This window comes from Drosophila sechellia, chromosome 2L (assembly GCF_004382195.2).
Source record: "Drosophila sechellia strain sech25 chromosome 2L, ASM438219v1, whole genome shotgun sequence".
Taxonomy (NCBI): domain Eukaryota; kingdom Metazoa; phylum Arthropoda; class Insecta; order Diptera; family Drosophilidae; genus Drosophila; species Drosophila sechellia.
Genome location: NC_045949.1, coordinates 18242061 through 18260132, shown reverse-complemented (window position 1 = coordinate 18260132; position 18072 = coordinate 18242061). Strand labels below are relative to the sequence as shown.

The following is an 18072-nucleotide window of genomic DNA, read 5'->3' as shown; positions in this document are numbered from 1 at the left end:
CATCGCTTAAACAATAGACTGAATATTTGCTATTGCTGCCATGGCAACTGTCGTTTATTACACTTTGATTTTGCCCCCCAAATGCTGTAAAAAATGGCATTGGAAAAACTATGCTTCATGCTAAACTGGCTTTAATGGCAAACAGTTTAGTTGTCGTCCTGTATTAAAGAAACAGGCTTCCAGGTCTATTAATAAATAAATATAGCTTCCTTTGAGCAACTTTTTTATTGCCAGCATTTCTCTCGGTCATTTCAAAGTTTCTATTGAGCACCAAGCTTCTGTTACGAACTTAGCTACTGATGATGGTGACAAAGTTACCTTCCTGCCTGGAAATGCATAATTCGTTTTAAGCCATAACAATTTTAGTTTAATTTGAAAAGTAATAAAAATTTCTCCGTAAATAGCTGCAGCACTTGCAATGAAAATAATTTTCGCTTTTTGTGCTTCAATTTCACGTCATTTGAATTGGGCTCGACATTACCAGCCAACGCATTTCGTTCATAATCTGAACAATTATGGTATAGGCCAAACCTAATGATAGCCTGATAGCCCGGCTGAACAATGTGGTTCAATTTTGAAAGAAAATCGTGCCGCAGCGGCCAATCTCGGCTTTAATTAAGGTTTATTCGACCAAAGTTGGGACAACGCCTCTACACAGAAATGTGCATAGAAGCGATCAAAGATATAGATATGGGCAAATATATAAGGCCCATTCGAGTGGACGGCTTTCGCCTTGTTCATGCAATTTGTATAAGATCTAAATGATTATTGCCAATAAATTTGCGGGTAAAAAAATAAAAGACACGTACAGAAAATCCGACAAACTGGTTGGGGTAGAAAGCCAGAAAAAAACAGGGACACCGCCCAAACTGACCACCACTTATAGACCCAGTATCTGCGGATGATATGTAACCCAAGTGACAGACGACAGACGCAAACAGGTAAAAGTGATTTGTCTCTCAAAGCCTAAGCAGCCGATCCGAGCAAATATCTGCATACATGTGTAAGATACAGATACATGTGGACTATGAGTGCGTCCAATCGTGTTTTGGGACAGGTTGCGTGAATTGAGCGCCGGCTTCCGACAGCTTGTCATGCAAATGAGCAGGTCGATCCTTATGGGGGAAATGAACATGGAAAGTCAAGAGGGCACACGGAGAAACTATATAGCTATATATGATTGAGGTGCTTTAACTTCAATATTCCAATTTTTCATATCAATTTATCTACAAATTGTGCCTCAGTTCATTCATTAGATATGCTGTTTTTAAAGCTTTGTTAAAATATAGCTATGATTTTCTCTCTCTGTATGCAAACACTGGACTTTCCCAGCACACCTAGTGATTCTCCCACGTTGACACCTAACCTAACGGCAAAACAAAATAAACAAATTAGGTGTAATGAGATGGGGCCACTGGGCCACAAAAGTAAGTGTAGTCATCAGCAGTCGGTCAGCTTTTCCACACTTTTCACTTTCACGCTCCGGCGAAAATCTTCGACCCACTTGTATTCTTGATTACCGAGGCCTGGCTTTCATTTTCATTGGGCAAAAAGCGAAACAGAAAAATAATGGAAGTTGATCTGGTGACAGATACACCTGGCGGCCACTACAGGTTGCTTAACCCAATTTTCGATATCTGTTCATCGCCGCCTTGTGGGCTTAGCCAAGCTACGCAACTGTATTTTATTTTTTTTGTTTTTGCGAAAAAACTACAACCCGATTGCATTGAGGTGGCCTAAACGCATTTTTGCGGCAAGCTTTACAAAAGTCGAACAGAAAACCAGACCGAACTAAAGCAAAGCAATGCTGTGGTATGGATTGCACCTGTCAGTGGGTATCTGAAAAATGAATGTTGCATTGCTTTTTAAATCACGAGACAAATGGGAAATACGCAGAAAATTGCACACCCTTAATTAACTCAAAAAATATGGTTGAATTGCCTTAGTAATAGGTAATGTGGCATATATAATAATATATATTATATATATCTTATATATATATATAAGAGATATTTCCTGGAATCTTATTTAAAAATAAATTGACAAATTAACTTGGTTTCTTTAAATGCAAAACAAAATAAATACACGCTGATATCTACTATTTACATCCTATTTTATTTAAAGCGAAATAAAACGACAGAGAGTTTAAATTGAAGAAATTCCTGTGGTGTTGGAACAGGCACGCGTCTCATAATTCAATTTTAGGCATGTCTGACTGCCATATTAAGCTTGAATAAATTGGGTTTCGCAAAAAAACAGACGCACATCTATACGATGTTTGGATTGGCTAGATTGTTGGTTTTTGTTTATAATTTTGAACAAACAGAAATTCTGAATAAATACGATGTTTAAATAATAACCCTTCTATGATTACAATGCCGCTGGCTAAAAGCGACCACCCAAAATAAATACATTGGAGCTCCATAAATCAAAGATTAAACGCTTAATTAATCTTGCTCATTCCCAAAGCGTGAAATTTAATAAATGATGGGCGAAATAAAAGTTCCTAAAGCGTAAAATAAATAAATTAAATGCCAGAGAATAGCAAAACGAAGTTTACTGCAATTTGGCTGTATGATGTCATGCCACAGAATAGAAAGAGGAAAATCAACAAAGCCTTAAATACTTAGATAAACAAAAATAGCGGAAAACGAAATAATTAACTACAGTATGCAACCAAATTAACAACAAAAGGAACGCCATCATGATCATCATGACTATTTTTAATTCCCATATCAATGCATGATTTTGTTTCCCACCTTCAAGAAGCTAAGTTGTCCAGCTGGAGGTCACATGTGTGCGCGATCAAGTTCCAAAGAACCGGACAGAAATCCCCTGTAAAACCTTCTCCGCCAATCCATACAAATTGGCAATAAACTTGACTTAACTCAGCTCACTTACAGCTATTTGCTACTTATTATTGTATAGCTACAGATGGATACTAAACTATAAGTATCTCTCGGATACAGTTGAATAACTACTGAGAACGAGTGTATATACCATCTTTCAGTTGAAGAAGTAACTTGGGATTGACACGACAGAGCTGTTGCATAAAGCAAATTTTTGTAATATACGTGCATTACGAGAGAACCGAGAATTGCATGTGCAATCAGTGGAAAGTAGCGTAAAAAATTAAAATATTGACAAGGAATAAGCAGTGTAAAGTGTCTGAAGGTGAAATTTAATGGCAATGACAATATCAGCTCAATAGGCACTCGGAAATCTAAACAGCAGGGACGTTTTTATAGATTTATTAATTTACAAGTAGAATAACACCAGCTATAAGTTAGTAACTGTATTTAGTGTCTCATAAAGATTATATATTTACTTAGTACTGCATGCAGGTATATAAGTATGTATATATAGTTTTAGAATGTATGACAGGCCAACTCTGGCCGATTTTTCATGAACAATCCCTCAATTGTATTGTTCAAACCACACTTCGTTTAAACTTTTCGCACAATTTCCATATCAGACTACTAGACCATCATAAATCAGTCCGTCCCCCTTTCGGGTTGAAAGCAACTCTGCCACTCAATATGCAATTTAAAAATTCTCAGAATTTCTGACCGCCAGGTAGAAGTCAAAACCAAAAGTGTTTAGCAGCAGAAACCGCCACAAACTCAAAACAAAAAGCTACAAAAAAAACTTTGGAGCATCGTAAATTATTTCGGAGACTCGACTCAAACTACAATTAGAACTCCCACAGAGCGGGATGGGGCTATCACCGGATGAGGGGCGGGAGCGAGATGCAGCCACACTCATTTGAGGATTTTTAACGAGTTTCCAACTCGTTGCCGGCTAATTATTATTAGAGCCGTAAACGGAATTTAAGATCATGTGACTTGAAATCGCAACGATAATGAAAATGAGTCGCACATAAAATTACGCATTAAAACGTCAGCTTTCAAGTTTAAATGGCCCGAAGGCGGAATTGGGTTAAGAACTATGTACATGTCAAATGGATTTTATTTGGGAACTTACGTTTCCGGTCGATGAAGAAATCGAAGAAGGAACTGCAAAGAGAAGAAGCAAAAATATAAATATTAATCAAAATTTGCTTAGCGAATTTTCCAAGAATAGGCATTCAAATCAACTGCGACTGAAAACATTTATCTTAGAGAAATTGCGCACTGTGCGAAGAATCAGCGGAAGCGAAAACAGTTCCCAATGCGAAATCAACTCAATTACTGGGCATATTTGTTTCAGATCACAAACTCAAATCAAATGACGACATTCTCGCTAGACAAGTTCAAGGTGATGCCCGCGTCTGACTCGTTCTCCTTATTCCATTCAATTTCAATTAAATTCACGGAAAATTTTAAAGTTCACAGCGAGCAAAATTGAATAGCTCGCGGTCCAATGGGCTGACCTACCGCAGTTGAAGCCACCCCGTCCATCGCATTGCAATCTTCTCGCCGGGTATTAAATTTCCAACTCATTAAAATTTGCACACTGTCTGGCTGGAGTGGCAGTGGCAGTGGACCGACCGACAGACTATACACGTTTAAGGGTTGTCCGTCCGGGACTCCATATCCCAGCTACAGCTCCTCCATTCCCATCCTGTGCCCTGCGCTTTTCCCAGCCGAAAGGGCACAAAACTGGGATGAAGGCTTGTCATTTATAAATGAAGTGCATAAAAATGCCTTCAGCCGATGTGGGAAACGTGAAGAAGTCCCGACAACTCTATGGATGGTGCATTGCTCTGCATTAACCCCCACCAATAACTCATGTCTGAGCTTAATCAGAACCTTTTGACTTATCAATTAGGAATTCTAGAGTCATTCACTTGCCTCGCTAATTGATATCAATTGTTTGGGTTCCGGAAGGTCGGACGGCAACGGAAGTGGGCATTATTTACAGAATCTTATCTTATCCGCTCGCAATCCGCGTCATCTATATACATATATACATATTGTAATTATTGTGGGACAAAAATATCGACTGGTTGCGTCAGTTCGGTCAACCCACGCCGCGTAAACAATAAACAATGAGTCGAATTGGGCAAAAACAAATTACAAATTGCGCCAAATTGAGTGAGAGATGCTCACTCGAAAAACTCATAATTGGAGGGGTTCCTACAAAAGGTCATCGTGGCAATTGGAGAACCACTCGAACAAAACAACTGAACGGAACAAAAACAAACTGGCGAAAAATACTTATATATAAAAGCAAAAAGCTAATGACAAAGCGAAGCAATAAAAATTAGAAGTTTGTGGCTAGATTAAACGTTTTCTCAAGTGCCCTAGGCTAGAAAGGGTATACTGACATAGTACAGGAAGTTCGTAATGAGGATGGCAAGATGGCCGGATATTATTCTTAACTTAGTTGCCCAACAAGAGCAGGGAAATTAAATCGAATTATTATTTAATTAAGAAATGTTCAAAATAATATATAATTAAAATATATTAATTGGCTAGATTAGCTAAAGGTCAAATAATTAAACAAAGTCGATTAATTAAACAGCCGGAAATAAATTATTTAAATTTAAATTTATTGTATGTAAGGTATCTGTTTATTCCAATAACTCTATAATAGTCGCTTCCCTTTTCTTCAGTCAGTTTTTCTCATGTTTTCCAAGCATTTTACTTCCTTTTCAACCACGACGACGACAAGCCCTTTTTTCGCTGTTGTGCGTTGTTGTTTGGCTTGTTCTTCTAGGGCGTTTGTTTTGGGTGGGAAGCATTTAACTTGGCTAAAAGCGGCATTAGTGCGATGTATGGGGCGTGTTCCGCCCGAAAGGAAGGCAGCCAATTAATTTTTTAATGGCTTAGACGAAATGACTGACTTTGGGGTTATTACAAAAAGAAAACGACAAAAGAGCGACAGAGAAGTTTTTCTTTTTCAGTTGGAAATTGTCAATTAGTAAAGTGCCTGCCAAGAATTGGCCATTTTTAAACTCCTTCAGGACACGCCCTCGCCGCCCCATTTTTGTTTCTTTTTTATTAGAATCTAAGTTACTTGTGGCCAGCATTTTTATGATGTTTAATCTAATTTCTATTTTACGATCTGGGCTTTTTTTTACGGTCGTTTGCCTAACGACCTGAGCGCTGAAATAAGTTAACCACAAAAAGATTTTGCCACTGGCTTGGTCGGGCATTTTTTTTTTTTAGATTGTTGAGTACATTTGTTATTTATTTAAGAGCGGTGGTCCAGAGCTTCGGACCACAGCAATTTGTTTTGATTGAATGAAATATCAAAAACGTGACCTGGCCGTGCACTTTGAGCAATCCAGCAAACCGAAAAGAAGCAAATATATAATTCAGCGAAAGAGAGAGGTATAAAGCGGTCGAAAGAGATGGATGGAGGGCCATGCTCGCCGCCTAAATGAAATGCATGCAAATTGAGCGTGAACAACCGCTCAACCGCTCTAACCCGCAAGCACGTGCGAGTGATTGAGCTGACGGAGAGAGAGAGAGAGAGGGCTACAGGGCGACCGAAAGAGGAGGAATGATTGTAAGAAAGAGATGGCTGGGGGAGAGATAATTCTATATAGCTGGGCGAGACTGATGTTCATTGCCCGATAAGTGTTCAATGATTAGTAATCTCAATATATTTCGCCAGCATCACGATAACTCACTTCTTGCCAACTCTTTCTGCATGTCTTCCTTTCTCTCCTAATCGTGTTCAAGTGGCCAGTTAATCCTGGCAGCTTCCAAGGAGTTAAGACCCATGTGTGCGTAAGAGCGTTTTTAGTAGCTGGTTTGAATACGTCATCAGATTCATGATTCCTTTACATGGATTGCACTTCCGTGAGTGCTTCTACTTTGCAAACGAGGGTTGTTCGAGGAGTTGCAATAAAGACTGAATTGATTGGTTCAAGAAATATTCTTCATTTTTTATTTACTTAAGTTAAGTAGGTGGTTTGATACAAACGCTAAAACCAATAAGATAAATAAATAAAGCTTTTACTTTCTTGCTATGTCCCGCTTAAATAAAAGTTTCGTTCACCTATTCCAATCTTGTTTTATCTCACCATGAACTTAGCGCTCAACAATCCTTCTATATCGACGATAATCTACATCCTTTGCTAGTTCACTGAAAATTTATTCATCTCCAGCGATGATAATTATATTTAACCGCCCACGCCGCTGATTCCCTCGTTTTTGCTAAGCTCTCTTGGAACGCTTTTGCCAACGCCATAACTTTGGACCAACACCCGCTACAGTGCCACATCTACTCCTTTCCCCATCCAAGACCCCCTTTTTAGGTCTGACCCATCTGTGTTGGGCACATTGTTTGGTTCTCCATCGCCATTTTTTCATGTTTTAGATGCACAGAACAAATTAAGCTGAAATATTAACTTTTTCCACAAAACTGTACAATTTGAGTTGAACTAGATGTAGGTTCAAAAAATTAGATTTTTTATATACTCCATATCTTACAATAATTTAAATTTTTGTTCAACATGTTTTTTCACCATTTGACACTTTTTAATGCCTCTTTTATTATATTCGCTCAGGGGCCAGTGCATTTCTCTCTGTGTACATCTCCTGCGGGTCTCAGCTGCGGTCACACACAACAGCGAACGAAATCTTTACCGCTGCCACAATTGGCAGGCAGTTGGAAGTCCGCGAGCGGTTCCAAAAGGGGAGCGGGGATTCGCGGTTTTGCAGCTCGGAGGACCAGAGGAGCGGACAGCCGGAGAACCGGAGGCGGAGCAGCTGGAGGAGGCCACTTGGTCGCGACCACAGAAGTGACTTAACTCGTTTTAAGCCTCCTCATATGCTCGTCGTTTTTGTCTTTCTCAGTTGCCTGCATCTATTTCATTTCAAACTCCACTAGACATGCCACAACGATGACACTTGACTGAATATTTATGGCCACAAATGGAGCGAAATAAAATCGCCAAGTCACGGGGCCAGAGACAGAAAAAAATATAACAGTGGAGCAGAAAAAAACGGACACACATGGCGATGATTTTTAGATGCGGATGGGCTGCTGCTCCATGTCCGTGGAGGCCATGCCCTTTTTTGGGGCGGTCTGTAACCGTTAGTCCGGCCCGTCTGCATCCGACTCTAAATCGGGATCTGCGTTCGGTTTCCAATTCCAATTCTTACACAGAACAAAATGTGACTTAGAATTCGTATTTTAACATTAAGTGTTATTGTGTCAGAAATAATCCTATATTTTTCCAAAGCTGATTTAATCTCAATATATATATTATCCTTTAGCTTGAAAAAGTATTGCCTGCCTCACTCCAAGCTCAAAATATAGACTTAAAAAATGTATTTTCTGTGCCCAAACTTGCCACGTTTAGTGTTTTTTGACGAGCTCTTTTTTGGCGATCTCTATCTTTATCTTCACTTATATGGATATGGGCGCACATGAAAGTCTGCTCTCGTTGAGTCTCAAATATTTGCGCTTATACAAATACGTTGCTTTTGTTTTATCAGCTTGTTTATTCAGTGATTATAGGTTTTTGTTGTTCCTTTTTTTTTGTACGACCTGAGTCGACAAAAGCGGGTTCGACTGGATAGGTTTTCGGGTTGCTTGGAGAGCAGGGAGTTCTTTTGCTTTAAGCCTATCTGTATGACCGCCATGTACTCGCCGGCAAATATGTAATGAAGCATAAGCAATTATGATAATGTCGTTTGAGTTTGTGTTCCGCTTTTGCGGCTGCTTCGCGGCTTATCAGCAGTTGGGTGGTAACTGGGCGGTGCAAGACACTGGCAGCATCGAAAATGTTGACAGAATTGTAAAAACAAGGAAAGGAATGCTGATTAAAGCCGAAAAATAAATACACTGTCGGCGACCCCAAGAAAGGTCAGAAGGGAGGGAGGCTCCGAAAATATGTTAAGTTCACCAGGGTTTACAATTTCAATTTAGCACAATTCCAGCATCACATATGAACAAGCTTTCAAGTATTTAAATGGTAAAAGTCGTCTTATTTTTGAAATATTATTTAATTAATATTAGCATGACCTACATATCTGTATTGTAAATGCAAAAATACAACAGCAAAGCTATACCCTAAATAAATAGAAATTCTCAGAAATTCAAAATATCTCTCATTTCCCATCGAAAGCAAAATAGAAACGAAAACATTAAGGAATACACAACGAAAAGTGTCTACGACTGACTCGCACAAATGGCTCTTTCATTTATCAATTTTATTCATACTTCTCTGGAAATTTGTGTTTATTGGACATTTTCTCATGAATGTCACGTTCACAGTTGAAATGCACAAATTTTTGTTGATATTTACGTTTATTTTTTTTATTTGCATTTCATATATTTTTTTTTTTGTTTAGGGCGCTTTTGAAGTATTGAGTTGTGAGTTCCCTGCCACAGGTCGAAGCAATTTGAGCCAAAGTTTTGCCAGGTGCCACGGAAAAGTTGTGGTAGTTTCGAACAGCCCGCAGACCCGCTGGCAATTTATGCAAATCAAAATGGATCTAACCGAAGCAATAGCTCCATCGAATGGCTCAACCACTAGAGAGAAAGAGACCCGACCCGAGGCGAGGCTAAATTAAAACTCTCGCTTTGTGGCACTTTGCACCCATTGAACCTCAAAGATAGTTTGACACTCGACACCGAGCACGGAGCAGCGAGCAGCGAGTGGCAGGAACGTTTATCTAAAGTTCAACAACTTATGCAAATAATACCGGAGACGCATCGGATTGAGTGTGTGCCTGGGATGAGTGTGCTTCAATCAATGCCAATGCCTCGTGTAGAAGCACTTTTATGTGCAGGAATTTCATCCCATCCATCCATCGTGATTGCCAACCGCAATTGTAATTCTCTATGAGCTATCTTCAATCATTTCTCGTCTCTCATGTCTGTTCCTTCTCCGCTGGTTTTTCTCTTGATGATTAATATTTTTCCACACATGCTGCCATATTTCTAATGCGATTACTCACCACTAGGCTTGGCTCCACCGGTCAGTATACAATGTTTTCTTAGGTCTAACCTGCCAGGTAAATCAGCTTAGGTCTCTAGCATACGTGTCAAAGGTTAAACCATCACTTGGAGACTCGAAAATGATGGCTGAGATCTCCATTTGTTTGTCACTTGAGATTGTTAGCCAAGTAAATATTGAGCTATCAGTCCGTGCCAGTTGGTGGTAATTTGTTAAAGATTCAGGGTAGTAGAAAACACATGTTGGGAGTTGATAAAGCAAACAACGATAAAACACACACGACTCTCTTAAGTTTGTGGTGCGAAATGTCAGAAAAACTCTTTTGATTTCTTTGAATTCCCCAATTCCCAGGGTAAATATTTTGAACCTACCAAAAGCTGATAACCAGCTGTAGAACCGTTTCTCAAGCGAAACGCTTTATCGCACACTAGTGTTTCCTCAATAAGAAATTTGAAAATTAAAAACCAAAATTACAAACTCCCCGCATCTGCGTAAATATCGTAAACAGCACGTTCACTCGCCGAACCGATAAAAACTCGAATTGCACTGACAATTAGCAAATGTTCACATTAACCTCATAAAGCCTAGTTATAAATGGGATAACAATTGTCTAAATACAGCCGAACAAGCAAATAATTAAACTATAAATAAACAACAGAAACAGACGTCAACGAGTGCGATTGTGGTTATAATTTACGCTGAATTACTTCAAGGGGACAATAAAAACATCAAGAAAACCCCACATTGGCAATTAGAAAAAAGTGGGGAAAATTCTGAACAGCTCTGAAATTAATAAACCTTTAATTGCATTTAAGAATACACTCGAAAAAATTAGATTTTTAGTAAAAAAAAAACATGTATTTTTAAGACTTTAAAATATTTTATAAAATATTGTGCTGATACAAAAGCAGAATGTCACTCTAAGGATATGTTTATCTATTTATTTGTCCTAGAATGTACCCTGCACAGAAGCCTCTTTTAAAAGTGATTTTCTTTAAGTTGCATAATAGTAGAACACCAAGACTTTGTCTCGATCGCAACCGGTTCACATGGATGTGGTTACATGGATCGAACTTGACCTTTTCCCACCACATCTGGCTGCAGTGGATGCACATTGGCCGCTTATGTCACCACCGAGCATCATTAGCATAGTCGTTGAAACAATGCCGGTTGCTATGTAGCTGATGGTAAGCCGCTTACCCCTGACATGCTGCCCCCCTTCCCTTGCAACTTGGCTGCAAGTGGCTTCGATTCTCGCCACTCGCCACTCGCGGTCTCGTGCCACATTTCGACCCAATTTCCTTTGGGGCACGTTTCTGGGTTGCGCAACCCGCGACTTTTCCCCCTCTCCCCTCGCGCCGCTCCGCATTCTATTACAACTACTAATTGGATTAATAATGACAGACAAACAATGGGGCAGCAGCGCCATGTGCGAGAAATGCTCAATGGCCAGTGGGATTATGTAAGGCCCATTGGGCCGCCTTCTATGGCCAGCGGAGAGAAAGAGCTGACAAAATCTAGTCTTTGTTAGCTGCTGGCCAGAAATTAAACAAGGCAAGACAAGACAAGAAGTCAAGTCATTTGGCTGCTCAAGTGATCAACTTTCGATAGGGTCTTTGGCCTAATAGGCAGTTCTCTGAATAGACATTGATGGAATGAAGAGTGAGATAAATTTCGATGTGGAATGATATTTAGATAGAAATTGAGTGTATCAAATGAACTGTTTTAAAACTTTTACGAATATTTAGCTAAAATATTTGTGCACCAACTTAATATAGTCACAAATAGTGAGGGAGTTGGTACAATATATATATATATATACCAATAGTTCCCTTCGCAGAAGCACAAGCCCAACTTCACTAAGTTTCTTTTAGACAAGGTTTTAACCTCTCTCTTGTTAAGTGGATTTCCTCAGAAAGCTTATAAATTAATCTCTCCCCTCCGCCAGAAAGACAATTTGCCACATCCATTGCTCTTAGCGTCGCAGACCCCGACCCCCCAAAAGCCCTACGCTTGCCCCTTCAAGTCTTGTGGCACACAGCTGGCGGCAAGCTCACTTTGTCGTAAATAAAATGCATCCTCCGAAACTAAGTTCACTTGCCAACACTTTCGCCAGGAGAAAAGGGGGCCACTGCAGATTGGACGAATTTTTCCTCATAATTAGCCCAAGCGCCTAAAAGCAGGCTAAAGTGGCAGGACCGAGTGAAAGTCGCTCTTTGTCTCCTAATGAGCAAAGATAGAGAATGAGAATGCGAATCAGTGTGAGCCCTCTAGGGCGCAAACTGGGATGAGACTATGAAGCCGACTCGCTGCAAAATGTCATTCCATTATGCCGGGCCATTTTTTATACAATATATAAACTGCATATATTGTTGGGGGTCTCTTGGAGGGGCTGACCCAATTCGAGGGGACAAAACCGCGCCCCAAAAACTAAACATAATGAATGGCAGCCCTCTTGGTCTCTATCTCCATCTCTCTCGGCAGCCATCGTGGCCTCTCTTTCCGCTCTGCACGTGCTGCCAAATATATTATTTTGAAATGACTCTGCCTCACCATGTGGGCTCGTCTTTGTGCCTTGCTGATTCAAGGGTGTTTTTTTGGTTTGGTTTAAAAAATTTGGGTCAACGGTGCGTATGATAATTCCTGCATTTGTCTGTGTAAGCCGCAGGCATAACAACACCAGCAACAACAAGTTTGATTGAAATATGCACGAACAAGCAGCGGAAAGTGCTACATAGAAATGTACAAGTGGGAATCGGTTGAAAGCAACCCTGAAAGTGTTCCAAATTCGAAACACCCGTGTGGGGCTTTAAAATATATAAAATAAAATTTATGTGAAATACTTTACAAATACGATTTTGTCGATTTAAGCGATTAAAGTCTTTGAACAATCTTAAAATTTCGAGTAAGTATGCTGATTAGGCAACCAATTTTTGCTACTTCCCGATTTCGCTGGCCGGAAGTGGACACTCATTGTGTCACCAACCACAATGACAAACTAAAATTGCCGCTTGTTTGTAAGGATATGAAAAGGGAAGCCGACAGTGCGGTACATGCAGCATGTTGACAACGCCATCAGCGAATCCTGACAGGATAACAAAAGCATACCTAAAGCAACTACAACGAGCAGTACAACCACCACTGTGACGTGTGACATGCACGTGCGTCAAATTCATCATACGCCCTGGTGGCACACCCCACAACACACCGCCGAGCGAAAGAGACGGCATGAAATGGTGCTAGGAGGCCCACCTTCGGGCAATTATACAATTTGTATCCGTATGCTTATGTTAATTCGGCAGAGTGTCATGCCAGAAAACAAGATAAAAGTCGAACTGCATGCGCATGAAACTTCAACTTTACCGTGCTTTATTTTTATATCTTGCAGATACTTTAGCTCGCTGCAACTTTCGACTCTTTCAATTTGTTCTCCACAAAGTTTTCAAAACTTTTCCCAGATACAACTCACACACAAACAATTTGGCACGTGTTGACACCCAGTCACCTTCCAACCGCCCACCCCTCGCCTATTTTATCTATGCATCCTAATCTACCCCTTCGTTTTATCATACAGTTTCCCAAGGATTTTAAGCGATTTTTAATTAAAATTATGGTGCGACCAGCTGACGCCTCGACTAACTCGAGCCAAACAAACAAGAATGGAAAATTAAAAGTGGAGAAGAAAAAGGTTTCATAAGCAGCAAAACACCGTAAGACGATTTTTTATGAGCACAAGAACCCGCTCGATGACATCAAAATGATAAAAGTCGAACAGCAACAAAGACAGCGGAAAGAACAGAACATCGAGGAACTGACTCAGCGAAGAGTCAACAACAACTGACTGCCCCAACAAATTGCAAAATAAAATAAAGGTTTGGGGGAAAGATATATAGAAATACGTATGAACACTGAAAACAATAGGGCTGCAGTTAGACATTTAAATCAAATTGAAACCGAACTCTACATGATAATAATTAAATTAATCAAGACTTAAAGCGGTTAAAAGGAAAAATGGTTTTAATTTTAAATAAAATTTTTTTTTAAATTAAATGTAAATAAATATTCATTTTAGTGAGCGAATTTATTGCTTATCTCTCGATTTTCTCCTGAAATTGTTGATAAGTCCTATAAATAAATGCAAGTTTCAAATCGTTAGCGCCAACCTGTCGAATCCATTGATGAGCTCATAACTTGCTGGAAAAAATAAATATGAGGGAATCGAAACTAATCGACAGCGATTTCTTTGTATTGCTGGGTATTTAATACGAGGAAGCCAAGGGTATTGGTATTTGGAAGGGGGGTTGGGTCTAGTGTTTGGTATTAAGATAGGTTATCTAAAGTAAACACATAACCCCCATAACCCCACCCCCCCCTACATTGATATTGATACGCTAGGAATTGAATTACATTTCCAAGTCAATGTATTTCTTTTCTTCGTTTCTAACTTTGCTCCATTTGACTTTTTGCTGATAAAGCAATCGTCTTGTGGTTACTACTAGTCTGGCTGGTAGTTATGAAGTACTGTGTTTAGTAATTTGGTAATTGAAAATCACACAAAGCATATATACCGAGCAAAATGGGTCAGCATAATAACAATCATGCGGTGGCAAAGGAAAAGAACAAAAAGCGTTAGAACTGTTTATTGGAATGCCACAGAATGACAAAGCGAAGCAGATATGATGGAGCAGAACGACGGTGAAGATATAACAATCAAAGCCACAGACAATACAAAAACTTTTCTTAGAAATTGGCTATTAGCAAGTTCCAGACCAGACCAAAATGGCTAAAAACTGCTCTTTCCAACAAGTGGAACTTGAGATCGTATTTTGATAAGATCTGCATATCTTTTGCGATTATAGTTTTAGTTTAACGAACTTGGTCTAGTTCTATCGCAATCCAGATCGTGGTTTTAAACAGAGTTTACCATAATTTTAAACAGAATTGGTATATTGAGCACAAAATTTAATTGCAGCCGATGGTAGAGTTAAAGCTATATATACGTAAAGTCATTTTCTGTTGTGCAAACATAATATGTATCGCATGTATTACGCTGTCAATATGATTGAATACTCGAAATATTAATAGATTACGTGTTTACATTTTATGCTAAACATTTGCATAATACTTCCATTTTCGGTTTTAATGATTCTGCTAAATTATTGCAAAATATTATTAGTTTGGTTTGAAATTTAGAATATCTTATTTCTACAATGGAGTTAAGAGGATGTTTTTTAAATGTGTAATCCTTAAGCATAGCTTATCACTTTGCAGCGATTTTCAAGGTGCATTAATCATTAATTGGCACCCTCTTAAATAATCAATCTCATTGATAACTTGAAGGCTTTCTGCCTCTGTGGCGTTGATGACGCCTTGATAACTTCATCACCGCCAGCATAATTCATTTCACTTTGCGTTTTCACAGCCTTTGCCATGTAAATGATATTTTCGGTGTGTAAGCTGTGATAAATGATACAACGACTGGCTGGCTGGGAGGGAGATTTTTCTCCAGCCGGAGATGTTTACCAAAGCTATCTTTGAGTGGCTGGGCGTGGAGTTGTTTTTTTGTATTTTCATTTTGAATTGGCTTGGGAAAGTTGTGTGTGCGTGTGTGTTTTCCCCTTGTGATCCCCTCGGGATTATGCTGATGAGAAATAGAGACCCGGGTCAGCCGAAAAGGTTAACGAAAGAAGTTTGCCCGGCAATCGAGCGTTGTGTGTTATTTTCTGTTTGCCAAACTTTCCATGGGCTAGCTGATGTGGATCTGAATTGGCATTTAATAAACTGTCATTATTACTTGACTCTTTTGAAAAGGGGTGCTTTGACACTTGGAGACACAATAAAAAGCCAAATATAAAGAATAACCGAACAGCCAAAGAGTTTGCGACAGCAGTCAGTGTATGAAAACATTTGCTTGCTAGACAGTAAAAATCATGTGCAATTTGTCATTGATAGGCGACACTGAAATCGGATTCCTCAGCCCCCCCGAAAGCTAACCATTTTTGTTTATTTATTCGAGTCTGGGGCTAAACTTCTGCGGAACTCGTTTGTCGGCTGGGGACAGCTGAGTTGGCCATAAAGGCAAGGGAATCCGGAGCGCAGCAAGTTCTCAATCTCAGCCCGAAAATCAATTTCTGTATCTTCTGTTTTAACACTTCAGCGAACATGGGAGCCTTGGTGCTCCGCCCAAAGGAATCTAAAACTAATTTAAATAAAAACCAATCTGGCATAATTCGTTGCCTCTGTGGGTAAACGACAAACTTTCAACCGTAGGACGATTTTCATTTTTATGGTGACCCTCCAACCACGTTTTCGCTTTCGCTGAACTTGAAGAAGATTAGAGGAGGAGTGGGAGCAGCAGGAGGAGCAGCAGCAGCCATGTGGCTCTGCATGCTGATGACTATAAAAAAAAATCCAAAAGGAGAGTCCTTAAGCCCCGACACCCATCAACAGAGCCCAGAAAACAAAGCACAACACACATAAAAATGTGTAGGCACACAGAGATAAGCAAACATTTTCGTTGCCTTTCCTTTATTTTCCATTTCCACACACAATGAAAAGCGAAAGTGGAAATGGGCGCTGGTGCCTGCTTTCAGGCCTTGGCTGCGAAATGTCCAAAGCACGTTGTTGGGCACAATAGAATCGCCTATATAGGTCGAAGTCGCCAGTCGCTAGTTATGGGGCCAAGAAGAACCATAGACCATGGACCATAAAAATTACAATAAACAGCAATAGCAGCCGCCGCAAATACAAATGAAAATGGCAGAGAAAACTCGTGGAATTTATATTGGCCGCAAATAAATGGTTATGCCGGACAGTGGACAATATACAAATGAAACGGACTGTCCGGACTTCTCCTCGTAGATCTAATAGCTACATTCTGTCTAACATCTATCTGTCCGTCCCTTTTTCACTTCCTCTCGTTGTGTCGGGAAATTAATTTGCGGTTTTCCATGGTATACGTATTTCCATTTACTGAATGGAAATTAATTAGCCACGCAGGGCTGTCGAATGCTGCATGTGGTTGGATGGCTAATAACCTCTGACTTGGCCAAGAAATTAGATTCTCCTCGCTGCAAATGAATCTCAATATTGGCTAAAGGCTGCAATTGAGTGCGGAGAAAAAGGAAAGCGAAAATGATGCCCTTCGATATTAATGGACGATGGATTTTCGGTTAATTAAACTTAAGTTTGTATGTGAAGTGTATTTATGGTGGGAATTGCTTAATAAATGGTTTTAGGATCAGTAACTTAACCATCTCTTTGCATAAAATGAAATGAGGCTTTGTGTTACTTGTAATATAAATTGAAACTATTTCTAATGTTAATAAAACAATGTTTATATTTTATATTTATCCTCAGTTACTCCTTATTGTTGTTGTCAGTGCAGCGACCGGTTTGCAGTTTTGCATACAACTCTTATCGGGCGGTGACTAAAGCTGCGCACAAAATTGATAAACTGGTCGTTACTCCGCTGAACTCTATAAAACCTTCGCCAATTTGCAGAAACCACAACACCCCCTCCAAAAAACCAACCCCTTCGAACTTCCTCACGCCCAACATATGGCCCCAAAAGTGGGGGGTCAGGCGTTGGGAGACCCTCGTTTTATGGGCTGATAAAAGGACTTGGCAGCAATCAAAAACCGCAAACATGTTAACCGTTAATGCCCCCAGACACCTATAAGAGTGCTCAGTCCTTTTCCGGGTCCCGAGGTCCTGGCTATAAATGCGCCAAATATAAATTATATTTAAACAAAATGAAAAAAGCCCAAACCAGAAAGGTACCATCCGGTTACAGGCCGCTCTTTCTGCCAGATCTCAATAATTCAAAACAATTTCGTTTTATTGCCGGCACTTTTTCGGGGGCTTTCATTGTTTGGCTCGCATTGGGAGGGGCGTGGCGGTATGTGGGCGGTAAGAGCGGGGTGGGATTTGTATTCCCCTAGAACGGTTTAACCTCAACAGAAGCATATTGACCCCGGCCAAAACATGGTCAACCCTTTTTAACTCTTGCGAGGGTCGCGTGAAAGCCAACGCATAAAACGGATGAGGAATTAAAGATGTGCACAGTGAAAAAAAGGTATTCCCCAAATATATATTGAATTTTAATAAGGAATCATTTGAACAAAGAAATTTACTTAGTAACTCACTTCCTGCTTCGTTTTTAATGATTAGGACTGTGTATTAAATTCGTCTGTGTGATAATATAAATG

The 18072-nt window shown here is 39.7% G+C and overlaps 1 protein-coding gene across 2 annotated transcripts in view; it reads right to left on the bottom strand.

The window, feature by feature from the left end:
* The window catches only part of LOC6614567, a 39838-nt gene that overhangs the window by 21276 nt on the left and 490 nt on the right, over window positions 1–18072 (bottom strand). For both annotated transcript variants that reach the window (XM_002038959.2, XM_032718284.1), the window contains exon 2: window positions 3985–4016. The gene's annotated coding sequence lies outside the window, so the exon portion shown is untranslated. The remainder of the gene's footprint in view (window positions 1–3984; window positions 4017–18072) is intronic.